At 45.8% G+C, this 17,491-nt stretch overlaps 1 protein-coding gene across 2 annotated transcripts in view; it reads left to right on the top strand.

Annotated features, from left to right (window-relative positions):
• Positions 1 to 13,859: 13,859 nt before the first annotated feature.
• WIPF1 (WAS/WASL interacting protein family member 1) overlaps positions 13,860 to 17,491 on the top strand; it is a 125,561-nt gene continuing 121,929 nt past the window's right edge. The window contains exon 1 of one of the 2 annotated variants that reach the window (XM_043577089.1): positions 13,860 to 14,059. The gene's annotated coding sequence lies outside the window, so the exon portion shown is untranslated. The remainder of the gene's footprint in view (positions 14,060 to 17,491) is intronic. The other variant, XM_043577086.1, reaches the window with a different exon arrangement.

Genomic DNA, 17,491 nt, shown 5'->3' with positions numbered 1-17,491 from the left:
GGCTTCAAGTATGACACCTTGCCTCTTGGTAGTTCAGCTGTTTTATCCTCAATTAAGCCTTTCCAAAGGACTCCGTGTTAGCAGTAATCATTTTAGCTAATTTTCATGGAGTGCTTACTCGCATCAGGCCCTGTATTAAGAGCTTTTTCTATGGATTATCTCCTTGATTAAATGAAGTAGGATAGGAGCGCCTGGGTGGCTGTTGGTTGGGCGTCCAGCTTCCGCTCGGGTCATGATCTCACGGTTCGTGGGTTCGAGCCCCGCGTTGGACTCTGTGCTGACAGCTCAGAGCCCGGAGCCTGCTTTGGATTTTGTGTCTCCCTCTCTCTCTGCTTCTCCCCTGCTCACACTCTGTCTCTCAAAAACAAATAAAGATTAAAAAAACATTGTTTTAATGAAGCAGGATCCAATTAGTGTCCCCATTTTTACATGAGGAAAACTGAGGCCCGGAAAGTTTAAAGACCTCGCTCAAGGTCACAGAGCCAGCAAGTACCAGAGCCGGTTCCACCTGTTCCTGAAGTGTGTCTGTGAAGGGGAGAAGGCAGGCATTGCGAGCTCCTTTTGTCTGTGGAGAACACCCAGGTGGAGAGTGTTCAATGTTTTAAAACGAGGCCTAGAATCCATCTGGTTCTCGTAATACAAGATCCATCTTTCCTTCCTTAACCACGAGCAAATGATTCTAATGAGACATTTCTTCCTTCAGACAGAACTGAAGGAGTCCTTAACCAAGCCATCATCATCCCCCAGGGACTTGAGCTAACTTTCCTGGCTCAGCTGTCCCCCTTTTCAAAGGCCATTATGTTGGTTAGAGTCCCTGGAGACCCGAAGCATCTCAGGAGTAATCAGAAGCCTCCAGGGCTCCTGGAGAGGCCCTGCTATCCACGCAGGCCAGGGGACATCTTCCCAGCTACCCACCACTAATTCAACTCAGCAGCAGTGGGGCCAAGTACTTAAGCCCAAGGCCTGATATCAACTGTCAGTGACTCTGAGGTGTTCCTGACCCGACCCCCCTCAACTCCCTCCCTCGGTCCCCAGCTACTGTCTTCTCTCCTCTGGGTATCAGCTCCCTCCCTTTATTAAGAACTCCTCCCTTCTTTTCTGAAACTGGCTTTTTAGAAAGGATCCTTTGAATTCTAAACTGATGCCTGATAAAGTTCAAACAATTGCATCAGTTAAGCCAGGAGCTGGGAGAAGGGAATGGGGACAGAGGTTTCAGAGATTGCAAAGATTCCTGCCCTTGGGAAGTTTACAGCTTAGCGGAGGTAACAGATACAGGAGGAATTTCAGCAGAGAGAGGGAATGTCTCAGATGTAGGCACACCAAGGGCACTGTGGGGGCCCAGAGGCATCAGAAGAGATGCCATCACAGGTGAATTCTGAAGACTAGGTCAGAGGCAGCCGGTGCAAAGGTATTCCACGCACAAGCAACAGCATGAGCAGAGACAGCTCAGGTTATTTTAGACTTTGGGGCATGAAATATAAAGCAAGGAGTGGCCAGAAATAAGATGGGAGAATAAAATAAGGGTAATGTCAAGGAAGTCCCCAAATGCCCCATCAAAGGGGCTTGGACTTGCTTCTCCAGGCAGTGGTCCTGTAATCATGCCCCAGGGCCCATTTTGGAAGGCCAAGCAAGGACAGACCTCTGAGCGCCCACCCTTCAGACCCCATGTCTGCTTTACATATTCAGTGCTCGGCACAATGTTGCGCGAAGAAAAAGTTTGGTTGCCAAAAGCCCCATGCGTGACATCTGTTCCTGATGGGACACCGTCTCAGAGAACTCAGGATTTCAGGAATTAGGAAGAGGATGCCTTTGGGGTTTTGTCTAATTGGTGGACGCCCCGGAAACATCCTCTTTCCACAGGCCAGGAAGTGGCTGTTTCATTTTCTAATTCCATTCTGTCGTGAGTAAGGAAGCGGGAGCTGCTTCCTTCCTTCCTCGCTGGACCCCACAGGCGTCAGTCCCCAACAGCCCTCCACGTCCATCCTCTCCAGGCCAGCCTGCAGGGTCTTACCACTCCAGGGACCTTTGATACAAAGCTGGTGACTACGGGAATTGTCAGGCCCCACCGTGCTGCCAGCACTGACCTTGCTGACAAAGTCTACCCATGTTAAAGCTTTGCTGGGCCTCCCGGTCGCCCAGGAGCTTTACGCCCTGGTCGCCCGTTGCTTACCTCCTGTATTAACAGCAAGCTTCGGCCAGTCTTGCCAGAGGACCTGGCTCTTCCGGGCTCCAGCCCGGCTCTTCAGCTGTCTGTCACTCCATCAGGTCATGAGCATTCCAATTCTTTTAATCTGGCCACATAAACCAAGTCCCGCAGCCCCTAATCATGGCTGCTGCTTGGCCAGACTTTCCCCAGTCATGCTGCCTGGTTGGTGCTGCCTGGGCCCCGGGAAGGCAGCCGCAGTAAATCACCCCCCAGCACCACCCTCTGAGGGTGCCTATCAAGCCTCCACCAGGGATTCACTGCGCCAGCTGACGCTTACTTTCTCTGTGGGAAAGCATCGTCCGGACGGCAACAAACATTCTGAATGTGCACAGTTATCAATAAAAGTGTCTGAGAAGGCAACCTCCCCCCCAGACTGAGATTGATTTACTTACAAATTATAATTAGGTATTACTGGAATAATCTGTTACGGACATTATTAAATATACACAAATATAAATGAAAGCAAATGAATTAAACAATATTTTTACACTTTTATTTATGGTACCTTTCTGCTGTCACTAAAAGATGGAAATGTCCTTAGAGGTCTATAATTAAACATGCCTCATTAAAAAAAAAAATTAACAGACGTTAGCTTGGGGAGCAGTTTTAGGTTTATAGAAAATTTGAGCAGAAAGTATACAGAGTTCAGATGTACCTGCTCAGCGCTCTCCCCTCCCCAGTGGCCCCTATTAATAACGTCTCATATTAGGGTGATGCATTTTCTATAAAACTTGAGCCAAGGTTGATACATTATCATTAACTGAAGTCCACAGTTTCCTTTAGGGTTTCCTCTTTATGTTGCACATTCCACGGACTTTGATAAATGCCCATTACAGTCTCCTTACATTACAGCATCATATAAAATAATTTCATACCCTAAAAATTCCCTGGGTTCCGTCTAGTCATCCCTCTTCCGGCCTCCCACCCACTAATCATTTGCTCCATTAAAAAACCTTGGTTAACCCTTTATGGAAAAAGTGGATGTAAAGGTCCAATTCTAAGTTCATGCCTTGCTTTTGTTTAAGTTTGTTTGTTTGTTTGTTTAGAGAGAGCAAACACAAGCTTCAGCAGGGGAGGGGGAGAGAGAGAATCCCAAGCAGTTTCCTCACTAGCAGGGGCAGAGCCTGATGCATAGCTGGAATTCATGAACCGTGAGATCACGACCTGAGCTGAAATCAAGAGTCAGGTGCTGAACTGACTGAGCCACCCAGGCGCCCCACACGCCTTGCTTACGAACCACCTGACTGGCATTATAGAAGATGTGGCCTCACAAAGGTTAGCGACTACAGGTGGGGAAGGGCAGCAATGGGTGCATTTAGCAAATCACAATAATTGTTTCCGTGCCGTTCATCTGTTATATAAAGGTCTTTATGAAATTTGGCTGGTAAATTTCTCTCCTCCTGAAGTCAACCATTTACTCATACAGGCTTATTAGAGGCTGATAACTTTTACCAATTTAGAATGGGTGCCCCCCATTCTAAAATACTTGGGACGATTTCAAGCAGATTCAAAATTCCTCTCCAACTTTCTAAAGTAGTACAGATACAGGAGTTTTTATAGATAGTAAAACTTGTTTTCTTTAAAACTAAACCACTGGCTGATACATTTCTAAACATTTCTAAAGTATTTTCAACAATACTTTTCCCATAGTACAAATTTCTTTTCAAAGTCTGTTTCTCTCTCACATTAAAATATCACTGTACGTTAAAGTGACAGATTAAGGGAACTTATTAGTTTTTTAAGGGAACTTAATAGTTCTAAACTATTGGATAGGTAGCACAGTGCTAACTGCCACTTATCACAGAAAAGATGAGCAAATTTAGAACACTTGCCTTTCCGAAAAAGAAGAGTATACATTGGAAGTTTTCTTTTTTTTTTTTTTTTAATGTTTATTGTTGAGAGAAACAAAGGGCGCACAAGTGGGGAAGGGAAAGAGACAGAGGGAGACAGAATCTGCAAAACAGGCTCCAGGTTCTGAGCTGTCAGTGCAGAGCCTGACGTGGGGCTCGAAACCACGAACTGTGATATCACAACCTAAGCCAAAGTTGGACACTTAACTGACTGAGCCACCCAGGTGCCCGTGAAGGTTTTTTTTATTAAAGATTTTATTTTTAAGTCATCTCTACACCCAGCATGGAGATGGAACCCACAACCTGGAGATCAAGAGTCATACACTCCATGGGGCGCCTGGGTGGGTCAGTTGAGCGTCCGACTTCAGCTCAGGTCATTATCTCATGGTTCGTGGGTTCGAGCCCTGTGTCAGGTTCTGTGCTGGCAGCTCAGAGCCTGGAGCCTGCTTTGGATTCTGTGTCTCCCCCTCTCTCTTACCGCCCCCCCCCCCGCTTGCACTCTGTCTCTGTCTCTCAAAAATAAATGAATTAAAAAAAAAAAGTCACACACTGAGCCAGCCAGGCATACCTATATGTTCAATGTTTTAAAAAGCTTTAAGTTTAGTGATATCTTTAAGTACTTTAACACAGATAATAAACAAGTCTTTGCAAATTAAAGATTTTCATAGTCTTCCCCATCTCCTAGATTCTGTTTATGAATTTTATTATTGTTTTGACATATTTTACATTTTATATATATTTAACTTTTGTCATTTAAAAAAATTTTTTTAATGTTTTATTTATTTTTGAGAGAGAAACAGAGTGGTGGGGGGAGGGGCAGAGAGAGAGAGAGAGAGAGAGAGAGAGTGGGGGAGGGGCAGAGAGAGAGGGAGTCACAGAATCTGAAGCAGGCTCCAGGCTCCAAGTTGTCAGCACAGAGCCTGATGCCGGGCTCGAACTCACACACCGTGAGATCATGACCTGAGCCAAAGTAGGACGTTTGACCGACAGAGCCACCCAGGCACCCCGACTTTTGTCATTTTTAAGACCATACTGCAGAATGTTGAATTCGTGACTCGTTAGGGTCTATGACACATCATCATTTTTCAAAAACACTCTTGGGATATTTTAGCAAGTACCCCTGTCAACTTTTAAAGAATGGTCTTCCAAAAAATAAAATAAAGAATGGTCTTCCAATTCAATCACGTATGTATTTTTAAAGTTTGTTTATTTTTGGAGACACAGAGAGACAGAGCGCAAGCAGGGAGAGGGGCAGAGAGAGATGGAGACAGAATCTGAAGCAGGCTCCAGGCTCTGAGCTGTCAGCACAGAGCCAGACACGGGGCTCGAACCCACGAACCGCGAGATCATGACCTGAGCTGAAGTCAGATGCTTAACCGACTGAGCCACCCACGTGCCCCCAGTTCAATCATATTTTTAACAGCATCTTCATAAAGTACTTATTTTAAAACTAAAGAAATTAATCAGGAAATGTAGCCTTTCCTGCCCCCTTCCAGTGTCCCCCACTTCTGCAGGCTGAAAGCATGGACACAAACATTCACAATTAACCAGATCCCACAGGGGTTTCCTGTGGGTGCAGAGACTAGACAGGGTCAGGACCACCTGAGTCTTTGGGTTTACCCCATTTCCTGGTTATGGCATTAGGGTCTCACTTCTCCAGCTGTACTGCCTTGTCTGACCGAAGTGAAATTCCTGGATCTCTTTTATAGGAGGGGAATGATGTTTGCAAAACCATTTGCCTTTGGAAGCACCTAAGGTCTTCACAGGGTAACCGAACTGGTACCTGACCAATAAAGCAAGGTTTAATCATCAGTCAGAGCCATCAGACAGAGTGAGCAGAGCAAACACCTTCCATGTCATTAAGTTCATTCCCTGAATAAATAAAACCTACAGCCCACATGAACTTCCCCGAGACACTTACTCTGAGCTCACCTGCCAGCTATGAATTTAAACTGCCGTGCCTTCTTCACTCACCCAGATGAAAGCTCCTTAGGGGCACCATAAACCAACAATTACATCAAACTCCTCTGGAACTGTGTTCCCTTCTACCACCTCTCTCTGACGGTTATCCTGGAAACTCATGATTAACTGACTGCCTCTCAGTTCCTCCTTTATATGAAGAGAACACAGTGTCATGTTCCCAGGAAATATCCCAACGGAGAATAGGTGTGCCTGCCCATGTTGGATATTTTCCATTCACCCCTCTAGTCCCAGGGGCTGACCTGTATGGGCAAGAGGGTGGGTTTCCTTGTCCTATGGCTCCTGACTGGGCTCAGATGATGGGTGGTACTGGAGGGAGAGGAGTAAAATCAGGATGTTCATTCTTCACCCCACTGGGTCACCACGGCTTGGCATCATTCTGCCTCTGAAGGTCACAACTCCTGCCAGAGGTCTCTCCTGGAACCGAAACTACCCTGTCCTGGCTCGGGCTCATATTCCTTCACCTTCAGGCTCAGAAGCAGTAATAACTCCGTGCTGTTTCAGCCTTGGGGCATGGCACCATTCCTTGTTCCTCTTCCTAAACACCTTTGTAAATAATTCCTTTTTTGGGCTTTCCTATATGATCTCATTTGAGAAGATATGTCTCCTGATGAAACTGCCTGATATCCTGGCCAAACAGCAGCTATGGTGTGAATGCCACTCTTTGGAAGCTGATATGACACTAAAACCAAAGAGGAAAATGCATGTGAGTAATGGACGCGCTGCTGCTGCTGCTGCTGCTGGTGCCGCCAATAACGACAATGAGCTTTTCTTGAGTTAAGAGTCCGATACCGTGTGCATTATTTTACACAAATGAATTCACTTTAACCTAGAACACCTTCATGAAAGTGGTGGGTTAAGATGATCCAAAGATGAGCCCAATGACCCCTGTCTACTGATATTAACACCCTACGTTACCCTCACACTGGATGGACTTAGTGACTTGCTTCTAATGATTAGAATATGGCAAAGTAATGGAATGTCACCTCAAATAACAAAGGTCATATATGATAAACCTAAAGCTAACATCATACTCAAAGGCTAAAGCTTTTCCTCTAAGACCGGGAACAGGATAAGGATGCCCACTCTGGCCACTTTTATTCAACACAGTCCTGGAAGTCCTAGCTGCAGCAATCACATGAGAAAAAGAAATCAAAGGCATCCAAATTGCTTAGGAAAAAGTAAAACTGTCATTACTTGCAAGTGACCTAACACTATACATAGAAAACCTGGAAGACTTCACCAAAAAACTATCAGAACTAATAAATGAACCCCACCAAGTTGCAGGACACAAAGTTAATATACAGAAACCTGTTGTATTACTATACCCTAATAATGAACTAGGACGAAGGGAAACTAAGAAAACAATCCTATTTACAATTGCATCAGTAAAAACAAAATACTTAAGAATGGATTTAACCAAGGAAATGAAAAACTTGTACTTTGAAAAATACAAGACACTGATAAAAGAAATTGAAAATGACACAAACAAATGGAAAGACATCCTGTGTTCATGGATCAGAAGAATTAATAATGTTAAAATGTCCATACTGTTCAAAGCAATCTACAGATTCAATGCAAACCCTATCAAAATACCAACAGCAATTTTCATAGAACTAGAACAAATAATACTAAAATTTATACGGAACCACAAACAACCCCAAGTAGCCATGGCAGTCCTGAGAAAGAAAAACAAAGCTAAGGTATCACAATCCCAGATTTTAAACTATACTGTAAAGCTACAGTAATCACAACAGCATGGGACTAAACCAAAAATAGACACATAGATCAATACAACAAAACAGACAGCCCAGAAATAAACCCAAGCTTATGGATGATCAATTACTCTATGACAAGGGAGGCAAGGATACACAATGGGGAAAAGACAGTATTATCAGTAAACGGTGTTGAGAAAACTGGACAGCTACATGGAAAAGAATGAAACTGGACCACTTTCTTACACGATACACAATACTCAAAATAGATTAAAGACCTAAATGTGAGACCTAAAACCATAAAACTCCTAAAAGAAAACATGGCAGTAAACTCTTAGATATCAGGGTATTGCTAATAGCAATATATTTTTTTGGATCTGTCTCCTCAGGCAAGGGCAACAAAAACAAAAATAAACAAATGAGACTATGTCAAACTAACAAGGTTTTGCACAGTAAAGGAAACCATCAACGAAACGGAAAGGCAATCTACTGAATAGGAGAAGATATTTGCAAATGATGTATCTGATAAGGGGTTAGTATCCAAAATATATAAAGAACTTACACAATTCAACACCAAAAAAACAATCCAACTTAAAAAATGGGCAGAGGACCTAAATAGACATTTTTTCAACGAAGACATACAGATGGCCAACCTACATGCTCTACACCACTAGTCATCAGGGAAATTCACATCAAAACCACGAGGGGCGCCAGGGTGGCTCAGTCGGTTAAGCATCCGACTTCGGCTCAGGTCATGATCTTGAGGTTTGTGGGTTCGAGCCCTGCATTGGGCTCTGTGCTAACAGCTCAGAGCCTGGAGCCTGTTTCAGATTCTGTGTCTCCCTCTCTCTGCCCGCCCCTCCCCGACTCATGCTCTGTCTCTCTCTCTCAATAATAAATAAGCATTAAAAAAAATTTTAAAAAACACACAATGAAATACCACTTCACACCTGTCAGAATGGCTATTATCAAAAAGATAAGAAATAACAAGTGTTGGCAAGGAAGTGGAGAAAATGGAACCCTTGTGCACTATTGATGAGAATATAAATTGGTGCAGCCAGTGTGGAAAACAGCATGGAGGTTCCTCAAAAACTTAAAAAGAGAACTACAGGGGTTACCGGCTGGCTCAATCAGCAGAGCATGGGACTCTTGATCTCAGAGTTGTAAGTTCAAGCCCCACGATGGGTGTAGAGAGTACTTAAAACTAAAATCTTGAAAACAAAAAGAACAAAACAAAGAAAAAACCCCAGAACTATGGTATGATCCAGAAATTCAACTTCAGGGTGTTTACCCGAAGAAAACAAAAACACTAATTCAAAAAGATATATGCACCCTTATGTTCATTGCAGTGTTATTTACAATGGCTAAGATATGGAAGCAACCTAAGTGTCCACTGAGAGTTGAATGGATAAAGCAGATGTGGTATGTATATATGTGGTTATATGTGTGTGTGTGTATATATATACATAAACATACACATACACACACATACACACACAATGAAATATTCAGCCATAAAAAGAATGGATCTTGCTACTTGTGACAACATGGATGGACCTAGAAGGAATTATGCCAGGTAAAATAAGTCAAACAGAGAAAAACAAATACCATATACTTTCACTTATTTGTGGATTCTAAAAAACAAAACAGAACAGAAGCAGATTCATAAATACAGAAAACATACTGGTAGTTGCCAGAGGGTTGAGAGGTAGGGGGATGGGCAAAATAGGTGAAGGGGATTAAGAGATACAAACTTCCAGTTTTAAAACAAATAAATACAGGGATGTAAAGTACAACAAAGGAAATGTAGTTAATAATGTTGTAACAGCTTCATATGGCGACAGATGGTAACTATACTTATCGTGATCATTTTGTAATGTGTATAAAAGTCAAATCACTACCTTGTACATCTGAAGCTAATAACCTATGTTAACTATATTTCAATTAAAAATAAAATAAAGATCAAAAACATTCTAGTAAATTTGCAGCCCCACGCTAAGATTTAAATTTCATCATATTCAACTCTTACTATTTTAAATTGTTTTGGAATAAGGTGTGGTACAAATAAGTAAAATATTCAGCTTTTAAGAGCTGAATCCTTTCAGGGGTGCCTGGGTGATTCAGTCAGTTGAGCGGCCTTGACTCTTGATTTTGGCTCAGGTCATGATCTCACTGTTCTGTTCAAGGGATCAAGCCCCACCTCAGGCTCCACCCTGACAGTGCAGAGCCTGTTTGGGATTCCGTCTCCCTTCCTCTCCGTGCCACGAGCCGCCGGTCCCCAACCCTTTCAAAAATAGACAAACAACAAAAAAAGCTGAGTCTTTCAGTTCTGGAAGCCAGTAAATCCACTAACTATGTACTGACCACCCACTGAGTGCAAAGCTGTGAATCAGATTTTTTCCTCCCCACATACACCCTAATTTCCAGTACAACCCCCTGGCCAATCATGTTATCCTACATAGCATTCCCTTTCCTCCCTGCATTAATTCAGAAGAGAGAACCCAAATCATTCAAGGTAACATTACAGCCTTTAACCAGATCTACCTGAACCTCAAAAATTCTCTACAAAGGTAAGTATAATATTTTCTTCTTTTGCTATTTGGCACCACGGAGTCCGGATGCTAGTTAATTGAGGCCATTCACACCAGCAGAAGCTCAGGGGTGGAGTCAACCCGGGAACAAGTCAAGAGACGGCATGCATACCAGAGCAAGGGTGTCAGTGTCAGGATAATCTGGGTTCTGGGGTTCCCCAGCTGAGTGATCTTGGGGCAGGTTTCCTAAGCTCTCCAAGTCACAGCTCCCTCACCTATAAAATGGGGACAATTATCTATTTCGCAAAGTTGCTGTGAGAATTAAATGAGGTTCTATATGTGCAAGGGCCCAGCCTAGTCATGGCATTCGCTTTATCACGTGGTAATGAGTACGAAGAATGTGCCAACACGGTGGTGAAGCAAGCAGTTCCCGCCACGTGCCTCTCCCTCTAAACTGGGGCTACCACAGTCTACGGGCCAAGACAGGTGTTAAACGAGTGCTTAAGGTACCTAACTAATCGTTATAACAAGGGAAGTTCTAAGCCACCATAGCCTAGTTTAGAGTTCCCAGCACGGTAGCTATGAAATGGTAAGCAGATATATGGATTAAACAATATTCTGCTCTGCTAAACTTGTCTTTATCTAGTCAATCTCCATGTCCTTCTACCTCCCTCCCTTCTCCCTACTTCCCGCACCATGACATTTCTAGACCACCTTCATCTTCAAACAAAACTCAACGAACCATTTTCTCTTATTAACGCATTTATATCAAAGCATACATGACGGCAAAGGTTTATGAGCAGAGTACCTTTGCCTACGACTAACACCAGTATCTTCATTTTAAGCTACACCTTGGCATTACCCAAGGAAGAGGGTATCTCTTGCAGAATTTTAGGTTTTCTTTTTTTTTCTTCTTCTTTTTTGTTTTGGTTTGGTTTTTGGAGGGACAGAGTGCTCGAGGGTGGTAAGGGGCAGAGAGAGAGAGAGAGAGAGAGAGAGAGAGAGAATCCTAAGCAGGCTCCACGCTGAACACAGAGCCTGACACAGGCTTGATCCCACTACCCTGGGATCACCACCCCAGCCAAAATCAAGAATCATACGCTCAGGCAACCAAGACACCTAGGCACTCAGGTTTTCTTTCTTTCTTTTTCTTTCTTTCTTTCTTTCTTTCTTTCTTTCTTTCTTTCTCTCTTTTATTTTTATTTTATTTATTTGTTTATTTATTTTTGAGACAGAAAGAGCACACATGACCAGGGAAGGGGCAGAGAGAGAGGGAGGCAGAGGATCTAAAGCAGGCTCTGTGCTTACAGCAGACAGCCCAACGTGGGGCTCGAACTCACGAACTGTGAGATCATTACATGAGTCGAAGTTGGACACTTAACCACTGAGCCACTCAGGTGCCCCCATTGTTTTTAAGTTTATTTATTTATTTTGAGAGAGAGAGAAAGCACGGGGGGGGGGGGGGGGGCGGAGGAAGCCAGAGAAAGAGAGAGAGGAAGGGAGGGAGGAAGAGGAAGAGAGAGACAGACAGACAGAGAGAGACAGAGAGAGAGAATCCCAAGCAGGCTCTGCATTGTCAGTGCAGACCCAACATGGGGCTCGAACTCACTACAGTGAGATCATGACCTGAGCCAAAGTCAGATGCTTAACTGACTGTGCACCAAAGCGCCCCATCCTTTTTTTTAATTAAAAAATATTAGGAACTTTTTCAGCTTCAAAGTATTTCAAATTTACAACTAAGTTGCAAAAATTAAAAAAGAATGTTTCCAGATACACTTCACTCGTCTTTCCCAAATGTTAACATTGTACACAATTATAGCCCACTTATTGAATCTAGAAAATTACCACTGATGAAATATGAAATATTATTCAGGTTTTGACCATTGAGAGAAGTATTGGTGACTGAGAGAGAGCCAGACGCATTCTGGACACTGGCCTCAAGGGCGATTTAAACCAGTGGACAATTCAGGATATCATTAATTTTGGTTTTCCAATGATGAAATAACGGGTGGGGGCATGTATGTTACCTTCCTAATTTCCTTTTGTGTATACCAATGCTAAAATTTACGTGGATCTTTGAAAGATGTAAACTGAAGAGAGTTCTTTTTCTGGCAAGTATTGGTCCCAGGGCACAGGTACTCTGCTGAACTTTGGGGAGTCAAAGATAAGATTCCTGTTCTACTTGTGTGCCACTACTCTGCTCCTCTTTAGAGGGATTATCACATTTAATCTTTACAACAACCCTAGGAGGTAAGAATTCTCGTTATGCCTATTCGAAGCAAAAAAAAAAAAAAAAAAAAAAAGAGGCTTTAGAGAGCTTGCAAGGAAACCAGGCAGCTCCTTGGTTTAACTTCCATGCCACACTGTGATAACTGCTATTGGTATGTTTTCAAGTCTGGAATAATATATTGATACAGGAAATCACTGGTCCCTGTTTTATATAAAACATAACCCGTGCATATTACCATAGAAATGGCTTAAAAAGAAAGACAAATATATAATAAACCTTCAAAAGACGGGTATACTTAGGAACCAAAGTTTGTCAATAGGACGGGTTTACACGTTACTTCACCTTTTTCCAGAAGCACTGTTGTCCCTGTTAAGAGTATGTCAAGATACAAATGTGTGCATGGGAACGGTGGAGGAACAGAAACAGCCTAAAGTCAAGGAGGAATGACTTCCTCAGCCTAGGACATCAATCCCTGAGAGTGCATATTCCCACCCTTTTTGCTTTTATTCAGAGGGATACACAACCTTGATATTTTAACCTATGATCAAGTGGTTATTACATTGATCATACCTTGTGGTAGTTTTCAAATGCACACATTCTAGTACCTGGGGCGTCTGGGTGTGTGTTAACTTTTCTTTAAGAGTCCTGGCGCTTTCTCAGCTGGTCCAAGCCTGGTAAAGAGAGTTAGCCTTGGCGATGGAGTAGAACCTTCTTCACTTTCTCCAAATGTTTACTGTGATCCTGCCGTGTCTGAGGATGTGGGTACCTGATAAGCCCATCCCCTCTCGAGGCGAAACTACTGAAAGGACCCCACCCGCGTGGAGGGGCGGAACGACATCTCCCCACGGGAAGAGCCGCACCGTTGTCCCCACACAGGGGACGGGGAGACGGATGCACTTGCACGTGGGCCCCTGTGGGTTCCACTCTCTTTTGAAGTTCATTTTTAACACCAATTTTAATTTAAGGTGTCTCAAAGCTGGACCCCCTCTTTTGAGAACAGAGGAGAGGGCGATGGGAGAAGGCTTTCCTTCGGACCCCCAGCGGCGGGGAGCTGGCGAGCGAGGATGCGGGGTCCCGGGGAAAGGGCCCTCTGTCGTACACACCTTCTAGTTCCCGCTGCTCTGCAGCAGCCCGTCCTGGACCCCACCGCCGCGTGCCTTCACTGCTCAGGGAGCGGACACAGGGACCCACGAGCCCCAGCCACCTAGCACCCCACTCTCGCCACGCTCCTCTGGGCGACCGGGGGCGGAGAGGGGCGCAGAGCTCGGGAGAAAGGCGGGGCGGGCGCGGCGCCCGGAGGAGAGGGCGAAGGGCCGGCGGCGGCCTCGCGGCGCGTCCACATGTGGCGGGGCCGCAGGAGGCGGGGGGGGACGGGGAGTCGAGGGGGAGGGTTTACATCTCCGCGAAGTTCCCGGATGGTCGCAGCCTCCCGGCGCTGAGCGCTTTTCCTGCCCGGCCGGCTCAGCCCTACGGACCCGGGAGAAGTTTCCCGGAAAAAAATGCCCCGCGCGCCGCGGGGCCCTGGAGCCGCCCGGAGCCGCTGCGCGGTAAGGGACGCGCGACCGGGGCGCGGGGTCTCAAGGCGGCTCCGGGGGAGACGCCCGCGGCCGCCGGGGAGGGCAGGGCTGGACGGCGGGGTGGGGAGCGCCGCGCGGCAGCGGGCGGGGGCGGCCGGGGGCGTCGGGGCTGCGTCCGCGGCGGGCGGTGGGCGCGGGCGCGCGGCCTCGGGAGGGGCCGGGCCGGGAAGGAAGGGGCCGCGGACGGCGGGGCCGCGGGCGCGGGGCGCCTCCCGCCTGGGCGCGCGCGTTCCTGGGCTGCCCCGACCCCGGGGCCGCGGCGGGGAGGAGTGGGGTGGGGGCTCGGGACCTGCGGCGGCCGTAGTTCCCCGCGGCAGGGGCTTGGCGGGGATGCGCTGGGGCCGCATCTACACCCCCAGCTCGGGCGGATGGGGACTTTCGGGCATCCTCGGGCCGGTTCATGCTCAGGAACCGCCTCGCCTTCTCCGCTGGCGGAATCGAGCTCATCTCGCAACGCGGCTCCCCAAACTGGGCTCCCGCCTGCAGCTCGCTGCTCGCTCTGTGGTCGGTATAGACGCGCGGGTTAGATGTGCGCATTGACCTTAGAGGCGCTTCCAGTCCCCGTCAGCGCCTTTCCCCTTGCCCGGGGCCTCTCCCGGACTTTCCGGACAGCCTCACTTCAGTCTCACTCCCCCTACCTCTTTCTGCTAACACATTTTTCTCTCTAAAAAAGAACCGTTGAAGAACGTTGCAAGCGTAAAAGAAACCAGCTGACCCAGTCGGAGGCGACTTCGACTGGTGGTTAGACTTTGAAATTAACAAAGGGTGTGTCTGTGCCCGCTCTTGGTCCTGCGTTATCCCAGAGGAATATTCCTTCCTGGGCCTCTGGCTTCTGGCCTTATCTCCGTTCTGGGGAACCCTCTCAAGTTGTTAGCAGTGACCGGGTAGACTTTGTCCCTTTTTCTTAAAGTTGCCTGTAACGGCTTTCCCCCGGATAGTCCCTGGACCCCACCCTCAATCGCTGGCCCTGTGTGTCGAGGCAGTGCTGCCGCGGAGTCCCTGGACACAGTCCCACCCTGGGTGGGTTTTCTTCTGCCAGTCTCCCAAGGCAATTTCAAAACAATACTTTAGCTTCACTTTGAGTCATTGGTATATTTTTCCTCCTCAAAAATGCCTTTTCCTATAACGGATAAAGTAACTCCAAGGAGGTTTTGTTTGGTTTCGTTTGTAGTTTGTATAAATTACCCTTTGACTTTCTGAGTTGAGAGAGCCCTGTACGCCATCAGCATTTTGCGTCTTGCCTCTCCTTCTGGTGCTCACAACACTGCCTTCTGCTCTTGCTCTGTGTCTTTACCTGCCTGTTATCCCCTCAAGGTCGACGTTCTCGGGAACCAAAAAACCCCATCCATCTGTAGGAGCCCATTAGCTGTTGTGGAAGTGTGCAGGCTAGACTTTGCAGATTTTTTAAAAAATTTATTTAAGTCCAAGTTAGTTAACATATAGCGCAGTATTGGTTTCAGGAGTAGAATTTAGTGATTCATCACTTACATATAACACCCAGTGCTCATCCCAGCAAGTGTCCTCCTTAATGCCCCTCGCCCATTTAGCCGATCCCCTGACCCTACACCCTGCCAGCAACCCTCAGTTTGTTCTCTGTATTTTTTTTTATTTTTTTAAATGTTTATTTCTGAGACAGAGAGAGACAGAGCACAAGTGGGGGAGGGGCAGAGAGAGAGGGGGACACAGAATCCGAAGCAGGCTCCAGGCTCTGAGCTGTCGGCACAGAGCCCCATGCGGGGCTCGAACTCACAGACCGCGAGATCATGACCTGAGCCGAAGCTGGACGCTCAACCGACTGAGCCACCCAGGTGCCCCTGTTCTCTGTATTTAAGAACCTCTTATGGTTTGTCTCCCGGTTTGTTTTTATCTTATTTTTCCTTCCCTTCCCCTATGTTCATCTGTTCTGTTTCTTAAATTCCACATGAGTAAAATATGATATTTGTGTTTCTCTGACTTATTTCATATAGCATAATACACTCTAGTTCCATGCATCTTATTGCATATGGCAAGTTTTCATTCTTTTGATCGCTGAGTAATATTTCAGTGTGCGTGTGTGTGTGTGTGTGTATACCATGTATATATATGTGTATATACCACATCTTCTGTCTCCATTTATCAGTCATTGGAAGATGTTATTGAACATTTTAGTCATGTCATCTTCTTCCTTGGGACCTACCCAACCCTGCCATCACTTTGGCTCCCTGGCCAGCACATGAACTCTTTTGGGTTTGGTAATATAGAGCAAAGTGATTTGTAAGCAAGGTCAGATAAAATTCTGGGACGTTTACAGACAAGGAAATTACTTACAACTGGAGACATTCATGCCTTCTTCCATTTGTTTATTTCCCCAATTAAATCTCTCGTGGGAGTTCAGCCACTTTCGTGTGCCCTTGGCATATCATGCAACTTGAGACTCAACTTACCTCATCCAAGAAATGGGGTTGATAAACTTTGCTCTTTGTCCATCACATGGTGTGAGGATCAGGTAGGGTGATGAAGTAGGAAACAGCAAAAGGCAGCACAGCACAAGGCATCAGACGGACACCATGCAGTGTATAGCACCAAGATAAAAGAGTGATAAAGAGCTCAAGTGGTAAGGGGGGGAGAGAAGTTGGTATGCTCTTACCTTTCAAATGTACTGTCTCAGGTGCTCTGGCCAGGGATGAGCTTACTTTTGTGGGAAGCATTGATTCCTGGGTCCGTGTCACTGTCTGATATTTCAGGGTGTTCCTAACTATGGTTGTAATTTTAGGAAACATACGGTTTCTGCAGTGCACATCAGGAGAACAAAACTAAAGAAAAGCACCTTTTATTTGTTGGCTGTAATCCCTTTGTTTTTAAGCATCTCGTATTCAGGATTCTGTCTCCCAGAGTTGTGGTCTTCCTGAAGCCTGCCCTCCGGTGAGGCCCACCAAATTCCTCATGATTCCCATACAGAGGTCTCTCCGCCAGCGTGTCCCACTGCAGTGTGTCCCAGCAGGTCCACAGTTACACCAAGTGTTGGAAGGTTGGGAGGCATAGCCTGGAGAATAGCCAGGACGCACATCAGTGAAGATTCCAATCTCAGTTGGAATCCAGCCAGATACTCATTTAGCATTGAGGGTCCCTGCTAGGGGTCGCCGCTGTGCCATAGGGCACAGCAGTGGAGTGGGAGACATTGCTCAGAAAGAGATGGGAGTTTGCCCCTGGACCCTTACCTTCTGGTAGAGATGAGGCAGCTTTCAAACAGTGAAATGCAAGTCAGAATGTGGTAAATAAGGTAAAAAAAAAAAAAAAAAAAAAAAAAAAAGATACAGGTCAAATACAAGGAATTTCGAGGAGAATGAAATTGCTTCCAGCTGGGGGGAGTCCATCCTTCACTGATTTGCCCATTTAACAAATATTGATGGGCCAGGCATAGGA

The sequence above is a fragment of the Prionailurus bengalensis genome, chromosome C1 (genome assembly GCF_016509475.1).
Source record: "Prionailurus bengalensis isolate Pbe53 chromosome C1, Fcat_Pben_1.1_paternal_pri, whole genome shotgun sequence".
Taxonomy (NCBI): domain Eukaryota; kingdom Metazoa; phylum Chordata; class Mammalia; order Carnivora; family Felidae; genus Prionailurus; species Prionailurus bengalensis.
Note: the sequence above shows the minus strand (reverse complement) of the source record. Positions and strands in the feature narration are given on the sequence as shown.